Below are 9,923 nucleotides of genomic sequence, written 5' to 3' on the forward strand. Positions count from 1 at the left end.
AGCCAATTAAATTAATCTATCCCTGTTTCCTGCCCCCCCACCCCTTTCAGGTATTTAGAATCGAGGCTTGAAAAGCCTGGATCAGTTACCCACAGGTGTTAAACTGATGGATGTATGCATACCTGTAATGAAAAATTACTTTAGAATGGTTTCTTAGGGACCAAATAAACAGAATGGATCAGCCCTGTGACCCCTGAAAGAGAGAGAAAAAGAGAGAGTAGCTCTCTTGGCTCCTGATGACTTTCTAGATATAATTGATCTCAATGATGCCTGATATTAATTTGTGCCTTTGGGTATTGTGAGTCACCCTTGACTTGATACAAATCTCCTCTTCAATTGATCAAATTGACTTTTTTTTCCTTTTTAAACTAAACAATGCTTGGCCGTTAATGATCATATTTGGGAACACATATAAATTTATAATTTGGGGCTATCTTACAGTAACATTTCTTTCCAAAGTATTCCTAGCTTGGTCAATCAGCCTAGACTATTTTGATTGCAAGTGGCAGAAACTGAAATCAAACCAGCTTCAGGGAAATAGGGAACTTCCTTTGGCTGTTGTAATTGAAACACCTAAGTTTTACTTCTGGCATCGCTCAATCCGGTGGCCTAAATAATGTCCTCAGGAAAGTGCCTCTCCTCTTGGCTCCACTTTCCTCTCTGAGGCTTCATTCTCAGGGAGCCACAGAGTGGCAAATAGTCACCAGTGGCTCTCTGCGTGGCCCCTGTTGGTTTCAAAATCCCATGTACAAGAGAGTGACTTTTGCCTCCAGTGCTGGGAAAACACCCAAGCTTAATTTGCATTGGCTCACACTGGGTCAGGGAGCCTATACCTGAACCCCTCATGTGGAGCAAGAGGTAAGTCTCCTTGATGGGTGACTGGCACATATTTCTGAGTTTCTCCTGAACTATAAGAATAAAATAAGTGTGGGTCCCCAATGGGAAGGCTTGGGATTTATTTCAGACAGGATTCTGGGCAAGCAAAGAATGACTTTTCACAAACTTACCTACTTGCTAATATTCCAAACTCTTTCTTTATTAGTACTTTGCTATGTTAATACATTTTTCACTTTATTCATGATTACATTTTTAAAAATATTTTTATTTATTTTTAGAGAGAGGAGAAGGGAGGGAGAGTGAAAGGGAAAAAAACATTGATGTAGGAAAGAAACATCAATTGGTTGCTTCTTGTACACACCCTGACTGGGACCAAACCCACAACCCAGGCATGTGCCCTGAGTGGGAATTGAATAGGCAACCTTTCACTTGCAGTATGATACCCAACCAAATGAGTCACACTGGTCAGGGCTTGAATGCATTTTTAAAAACTTTTAAATTACTTTTTATTTTTCAATTACAGATAGCATATATTATATTAGTTTCAGGTGTATACCTTGTGATTGACATTATATAACTTATTAAGTAATCATCCTGATAAATCTCATATTCATCTCATCTGACACTATGCATAGTTTCTTTGTCTCTGAATTTTGGCTGACTCCCTCTGTTTGTTTCTATGTATTAGGTAGAGCTGCTACGTCTCCCAGGCTTGGTATGGTGGTCTTGTGTAGTAGGTGTCCTGTAGGGCCCAGTGGTGCTGCCTCCCCAGGTGCACCCTCTGTGGGCTGTGTGCACTGATCTATTGTAGTTGAGTCTTGATCACTGTTGGTGTCATTGGGAAAGATTACTCTCCAGGCTGACCAGCTGAAATATAGTGGAGATGCTGTGGTGTTGACTTTACAGAGCAAGACATGCTTGCATGGGGTTTTGGTGTTCAGTGAGTCCACCCCTTGAGTGTATGGCTCATGGTGGTTGTAAGGGTCATAATCTGGCATGTTCTGAAGCTGTTAACCAAGTGCACTGGCTCTGAGGCCTACTAGTAGGTGCAAGGTTGGCCACTAGCTGTGCCCTGCCTGGGGCCACTTGTCATGAGCAACAGAGCAATCTGCACACGCTGCTACTCGTGCTTAGCTTGGAAGTGCCCAGTTATGGCCAAGCTGTGGACCAAGGCTGTCTGCCACTAGTGCTAGTAGCCTGGGGCTACTTAGCAAGAGGTACAGTTTGCACAGAGGCCAGATGCTGCTTGTTTGAAAGATGTTAGGAAAGTCTGAAGCATGAGTCAAGACAGGCCATTTGCATGGAAAAGCCAATGGAAACAGCTTGGGAGGGCCTGCAAGTTGGTGGGGAGGGGGTCTCAGGGAATCACCAGGGTGAGGCAAAGAGTATTAGCCAGGTTGACAGAAATTCAGATATGGTGCCTTCCTTCCAGCTCTGTGGGGACAGGGCTCATCAAAGAAACAATGGCGTCTGCTAGCACTTTTGACTGAGATAAAGCTGCCCCTCATGCCCTGATGCTGACAATTCAGTTCTTCCCCATGTGTCCTCAGTGTCTTTCAAGCTGCTATCCCAACTCTGGAGCTCAGAGCCAGTCAGTCTGTGTGTGTGTGGGCTCTTTAAAAGGAACTTTTGGGGTCTCCAGAAGCCTCCATTTCACTCAGCTCCAATCCCCACTGTTTTTTGTTTTGTTTTGTTTTGTTTTAGCTAGAAGCTGTGGGAACTCCTCTTCTCAGCACTGGAACCCTGTGCTTGGGGGACTGGTGTGGGGCAGGAACCCCTCAGTCCTAGGGGGGACCTCCACAGCCAACATATTCCTCCCAATTTTTATCTGACACCAGTGGGTGTGGGACCAGCCCATTCTGTGTCTCTGCTCCTCCTACCAGTCTCAATGTGGCTTCTTTTTTAAATCCCTAGTTTTAAGACATCCATGCAGCCAGATTTCAGGCAAATTTAAGTGATGTTTTTTCTGTAGTTTAGCTGTTATTTTGATATGGTTGTGGGAGGATGGAAATAGTGTATTTACTTACCCTCCCATCTTGACTGGAAGCCCATGACTGCATTTTTAATTTGGGTTGTTTCCTTGTTCTCTCCAGGACTTTAGTGCTAGTAACACAGATTCATCATTAGCCTTCCTGTTTATGCCAACTGGTTCTTTTATTTTAAAGTAGTGTTTTTAAAATTTATGCTTTGGGAAAGTCATAGTATCTTTGTATGAATTATCTATTACATCTACCGGTACAGTTTTAGCACCAATCTAAGTATAATGGTTTAAGCCTTTTATCCATGGATTATTTCAGGTCATTGTAATATCTTTTGTGGTGCTAATTGAACTTTTCTTTTTTTTTTATAAATGGCAATGAATACATTCCATGACTCTATAAACCTCAAAATCAAGTAGCTTTAGGAATCCAGATAGAAGTTATGGGGAAAATTTTTCTCCAACATTTCCTCTAAGAAAATTCTGTCTTTTCTCTCTGGAAAATTCTATAACTTTGCCACTCATCCCAAATGCCAAATTCAAAGAACATCTCTTCATTCCTGAACATTTGGAGGTCTTTGCCACTTGGAAATACTTGTTGATCTATCTTTATTTTTTGCAATTCTTTGCCTCTTTAGGTTCTGTAAAAACATAGGCCTGCTCTCTTTCTACCCTCTTCCCACTCATTCTCTTCTCCTTTCTGATTCTTTCATCCTTCCTCAAATTCCTCCATGGCCCTCTGACCTCCTCACTTCACTGGTATCCTTGGCTAAAATAGTCCCACCCACTTAGTGTATTTCCAGTGGCCCCTATTTGCTGATGTCTCTCAGACTACAGCTAAGCCCTGACCTGTCTTCAGAGTACTGCAAATTTATATGCACAGCAGCGGGTGAACTTCACGCCATATTCCCAGGCATTTCCAGGGAAACATATCAATAACTGAAGTGAAGATCTTCACAGAGATTCACTTTTCTCTACTTTGTCTCTACTACTGCCTCACTGAAGACATTCTCATATGTCACCTCCCACAGCCTTCTAGCTCTCTGCCTGACTCCAGTCACACTTCCCAAGCTCACTCCCAAGCCCATGTTCCCTCCAAGGCTTCCTATCAGTTTAGGGGATAATCTAGTCCAGGTAAATTTTTCTTGAAGGCATTGCAGGCCTAGGCAAAATTGAAGATGTTATGTAGGTATTATATAAATATTTTTATAATTGTTAAGATGGCAAAACCATTTTGCGTGGCTTGTACAAAACCCAGTGATGGTCCAGATTTGGCCAGCAGGCATAGTTTAGTTGATTCTTTCTTTGGTCTGTTCTTTTTGTCTCATAGAGTGCATAGGTCCTGCTTCATCTTGACTCTGGTTCCCCTGTATTCTCATCTCTCACCACCTTCTGCCTCCTACTTTGCACATCAGCAAAGCTGCATGGCTTGCAGTGTACTGCTACATGCCATTTCCTGCCTCCTGGCTTTGCTTATGCTGCTCCCCGTGCCTGGCATTTCCTCTCTCCCAACTCTCCACCCTACCCCTTCCTATTAACTTGTTCCTTCTAGCTCCAAGACCCTTTCCTCTAGGAAGACTCCTCATACTCTCCCCCATTCCTTGGGTAATTTAGAGGTCCCTTGCTGAATTCAAATTCTTTGTGCCTCAAATTCCCTATGTCTGTTCCTATCTTTACTCTCATTACATTGCAGCATAACTATTTGTTTTTATCTCTGTATCAAATACTAGACTGTGAGTTCTTGGATTCACAGAACTTGATCTTATTCATCCTATGTTCTCAGTGCTTAACATAAGGCTTAGCACAAAACACACTTTTATTAAATGCTTATTGGCACTTAATTCTGGCACTGTCTATTCTTCTGTAGCAGAGGAAGAATGTTGTATCATAAATGAGATCTTTGAAACACCTGTATAGCAATCTAACTACATACAGTGTCAATGGCCTATTTCTAGCTCAGGGGGATCTATTCAATTTTAATAGTTTGAAGGTCATTCATGGATGGCTAGTTCCTTTGGTTGGTGCATGGCCCTATTAATACCAAGGCCAGAAATTCAATAGCTATTTAGTTGATAGTGCTTTGCTCTGTCTAGAGTGACCACAGGCTATATCTCCAACCCAGCTGGCTGCATTTTAGATTCCTGACATTTGTCAGGAACTATAGGCTGCAGACATAGAAATTCATCATCCAGGGCTAAGGGACACTTTTCAAAGCACATGCCTCTGACTAGAAAATAGAAAATGCTCCATGTAGAAAATGAATGGCATGTAAAAAGAATATTTAATATACAGAATAGTGTGTAAAAAGATAAGCATAGAGAAGTAGACAAAATGGTCAGCTATAATTCCACCAACAGTAGTCAATATTGTTAAATGTAGATGCTGATCTTTTTCTATAATTTCCACTATTGCCATAATTCTGCTCATGTAGCTTAGTTTCCTGATATTTTTCTCTATTTAACACTATATCCAGAGCATTCTCCCAGGCCCCTAAAGCCTCTTGTGAATATCATTTTAATGATTGCTTAAGAGCCCATCATACCACTATACCGAAATTTATATCGTCATTGCTCATTTGTTGGAAATGTCCATGGCATCTAAGCTAAAAGATTGTAAAGAGTCTTCCTTTGTTCTACCCCTCCAATTCAGGTTCAAATGTTAGTGAAAATTATGTCTTTTTCTAACTAAATAAGCAAAAATTAGCCAGCATATATAATTGGCATTAAGGCTGGAACAAACAAGATAATTTTCTTCCTTCCTTGTTCTACAGATGAGAGGAGCAGGGGTGCAGAGACCCTACCAGTACAAGAGTTCTACTGAAACCAATCCAGAGCTCTTTCTAAGAATTGTGGTTCAGGGTCATGCTCACTCAGAGAGATGGCAACAATCTTTCATTTTCTGCTATCAGTGTCCAGTGTATGCATTTATAACTCTAATTGCAGATGATGCCCTCAGGTTCAATGGCATTTCCCATACTGTTTTCTCCCTGTGATCTGCCTTCTCCCATTCTCCTCCATTAAAAAAATTATATTCTGCATAAAAAGTTGAAAATAAACCTGCACACAACATATTTTCCCTCTCATTTAAGGAAACAGAAATATCCCATTAAAACCACTTCATTAGCACATAGATTTGGTCCTATCTTATCAGCAAATGAAACTCACACATGCATTCTTCTATATGAAGAATCTTTAGAGAGAGAATAGCATGAATGAGAAATAAAAACCTAGCTAAGTCCTGGCCTCAGGATTCTTGGCTCAGTTGGTGGAGCACTGCCCCATACATCAAAAAGGTTGCAAATTTGATCCCCTGTCAGGGCACATACCTAGGTTGCAGGTTCAATCCCCAGTTGTGGTGCATACAAGAGGCAACTGATTGATGTTTCCTTGTCATATCAATCTCTCTCCTCTCTCTCTCTCTTTCTTCCTCCCTCTCTAAAAGAATTATAATAAAATTATCCTCTAATCAGGATAAAAAAAGTCTTAGTTAAGAGAAAATTTTCTAATCCAAATCAGAAAGGAGGAAACAAAACTGTCATTGTTTGCAGATGACATGATAGTGTACATGGAAAGTTCTATAGAGTCTTACCCCAAACTGCTCCACCTAATAAATAAATTTGGCAAAAGAGTGGGATACAAAGTCAATATTCAGAAGTCAAAGGCATTTTTGTATACTGACAATGAAATGGCAGAAGCAGAAATCAAGAAAAAAATCCCATTCCATATAGCAAAAAGAAAAACAAAATACCGAGGAATAATCCTAACCAAGGAGGTGAAAGACCTATATGCAGAAAACTACACAACACTGAAGAAAGAAATCAAGGAAGACACAAACAAATGGAAACATTTACAGTGTTCATGGATTGAAAGAATTAACATCATCATAATGCTCATACTACCCAAAGCAATTTATAGATTCAATGCAATACCTATTAAAGTACCAATGGCATATTTCACAGATATAGAACAAACACTTCAAATATTTATATGGAACCATAAATGACCCCAAATAGTGGCTGCAATTTTGAGAAAGAAGAACAAAGTGGGAGGGATTACAATACCTGATATCAAACTGTATTACAAGGCCACTGTAATCAAAACAGCCTGGTACTGGCACAAAAACAGGCACATAGACCAATGGAACAGAACAGAGAGCCCAGAAAAAAACCCAAGTCTCTATGGTCAATTAATATTCAACAAACTGGGCAGAAACATAAAATGGAGTAAAAATAGCCTCTTCAAGAAATGGTTTTGGGAGAACTGGACAGCTACACGCAAAAAAATGAAACTCGAGCGCCAACTTACATCATACACCAAAATAATTTCAAGGTGGATAAAAGACTTAAATATAAGTCATGACACCATTAAAGTCTTAGAGGAGAGCATAGGCAGGAAAATCTCAGGTATTTCACACAGCAACATATTTACTGATATGTCTTCTAGAGCAAGGGACATAAAGGAAACAATAAACAAATGAGATCTCATTAAAAAAAGGTTCTGCACAGCTAAAGAAAACAGTATTAAAATAAAAAGAGAACCAACCATATGGGAAAACATATTTGCCAATGATACCTCAGACAAGGGTTTAATCTCCAAAATATACAAAGAACTTACAGGACTCCACTCTAAGAAGACAGGCAACCCAATTAAAAAATGGGCAAAGGACTTGAACAGACACTTCTCCAAGGAGGACATGCAGAAGATCCAGAGACACATGAAAAGATGCTCAATATCGCTAGCTATCAGGAGATGCAAATTAAAACTGCCATGAGATACCACTTTACACTGGTCAGAATGGCCATCATAAACAAAGTAACAAGTGTTGGAGAGATTGTAGAGAAAAGGGGACCCCAGTCCCCTTTGGTGGGATTGCAGACTGGTACAATCACTATAAAAAACAGTATGGAATTTTCTAAGAAAACTAAAAATGAATTTGCCTTTTGATTCGGCTGATGCGGGCACCTGCTCTCAGTTTCCACAGGGTCATGGATAAGACATGAGACAAATTCACATGTACCAAGTCCTGTGGAGGAAAAGGGACAGCACAGCTACTCCCTCCAGCGGGGAGTGCCTCAGAATGGCCTGGCCACCCTCTCAAGGGGAGAGCGTGCTGACCCTTGCCTAGACAGGCTTTATTGGGTTTAATTTGCTCAGGAATACAGGTACAGCTCATTAATCATTGTCAGGCAGTAAGGATCAAACAATAGATAACGTACAAGGAAGTAATAGGGCTTATTCTGAGTCAGGGTCTGTTAGCTAAAGGGCTACAAAACTTTGAGAAACAAACTCATTTCCTGCTCGAGCCTTTATCATTTAACTAAGAGCATTTTTAGCAAAGCGGGCTTCACAGGATCTTACATATCCTTTCTGAGGCCTGATCACCCAGGGAGCCCATCCTTTCCAGCACAGGTCTGCACCACCCTCAGTCATTGTTTCAGGCTTAAGTCAGGCAGAGGAGGCAGATAGCCAAGGAATTCTCGGAGACTTCTCGAAGACAGACTGAGGACTCAGGCTTTCTCAAATCTGATGGGCGAGGGTCCATCACCCATTTCTCTGTAGCTCCCCAAGTCTTTCACTGGGCCCTCCACATGATCATGCCTGTCTTAGGTGGTATCCTCCTTGGGGAATCTTACCCATCATTATTAGCTAACTGATCAAGCATTGTAGGCCAGTTATGGAAAAAGGAGCAGAAGTGGTGCTCCTGCCAGGGAGATAAGCTTTGTCTCCTTGGTGGCTTATGGTCTGAAGGTTGCTCACTCAGCCTTAGCCATGGGTGCAGTTACAGCTCCTGAAACCAAGCAGGGTGGTTCCCAATACCCCGCAATTTCACTGCTAGGATTATACCCTAAGAACCCTGAAACACCAATCCAAAAGAACCTATGCACCCCAATGTTCATAATGTTACAGGAAAATGAAGCGACCAGACACCGAGGGGTTCAGGAGCACTATCTTTATTACGTGCATGGGCTCAGAGGACAGTGACCTCCAAATTCTGAGCCCCGAACAGTGGCAGGGGTCTTACTTTTATACTCCTGTCTTTCTTTCTAGGCTACGTGGCAAAAGCAGGTTACAGAAGCAAATGCGGAAGTTATGTCTATTTCCTTATTTGGGGATATCTGAAGTGCTGGATCTCTCTTGTGGCTTCGAGGCAGAAGCAAGTTACAGAAGCAGATGCAGAAGTTAGATTACTCTGTGGCATTCTTAGGCTGGGGGGCAGGGGGCTTTCTCCCTACCAATAGCAGCACAATATACAATAGCCAAGAGTTGAAAGTAACCTAGGTCCCCATCAGTAAATGAATGGATCAAAAAACTATGGTACATTTACATAATGGAATTCTATGCAGCAGAAAGAAAGAGGAAGATCCTACCCTTTGCTACAGCATGTAGAGAACTGGAAAGCATTATGCTAAGCGAAATAAGCCAGGTGGTGAAAGACAAATACCATATGATCTCACCTTTAACAGGAACCTAAACAACAAAACAATCAAACAAGCAAAATATAACCAAAGACATGGAAATGGAGAACAGGCTGAAGGTGTCCAGAGGGTAGAGGGGAGGGAATTTCAGGGGAATAGAAAAAGGCTTTACAGGAACAAGTATAAAAGACACGTGGACAAAAACTAAGGGGTGTAGAAATGGGAGGGAGAGGGGGGCTCTGGGTGGGTGGGCTGAGATGGGAGTAAAAGACACAAAACTGTACTTGAACAACAATTTAAAAAATAAATAAAAAAAATAAAATTTAAAAAATTAAAAGAAAATTCTATAGACTTCCCCAAAAAACTCTTCAACCTACTAAGTGAATTTGGCAAAACAGTGGGATACAAAGTCAATATTCACAAATCAAAGGCATTTTTGTATGCCAATAACAAAATATCACAAACAGAAATCAGGAAAAAATCCCATTTCATACAGCAATAAGAAAAATATAGTACTTAGGAATAAACCTAACCAAGGAGGTAAAAAATATGTACTCAGAAAATATCCAACACCAATGAAGAAACTAAGGAAGACATAAACAAATGGAAGAATGTACCATGTTCATGGATTGGAAGAATTAACATCATCAAAATATCCATACCACCCATAGCAATTTATAGATTCAATGCAAT

This window comes from Sturnira hondurensis, unplaced genomic scaffold, assembly GCF_014824575.4.
Source record: "Sturnira hondurensis isolate 20B ecotype Veracruz unplaced genomic scaffold, ASM1482457v3 Scaffold0002840, whole genome shotgun sequence".
In the NCBI taxonomy this organism is placed as follows: Eukaryota; Metazoa; Chordata; class Mammalia; order Chiroptera; family Phyllostomidae; genus Sturnira; species Sturnira hondurensis.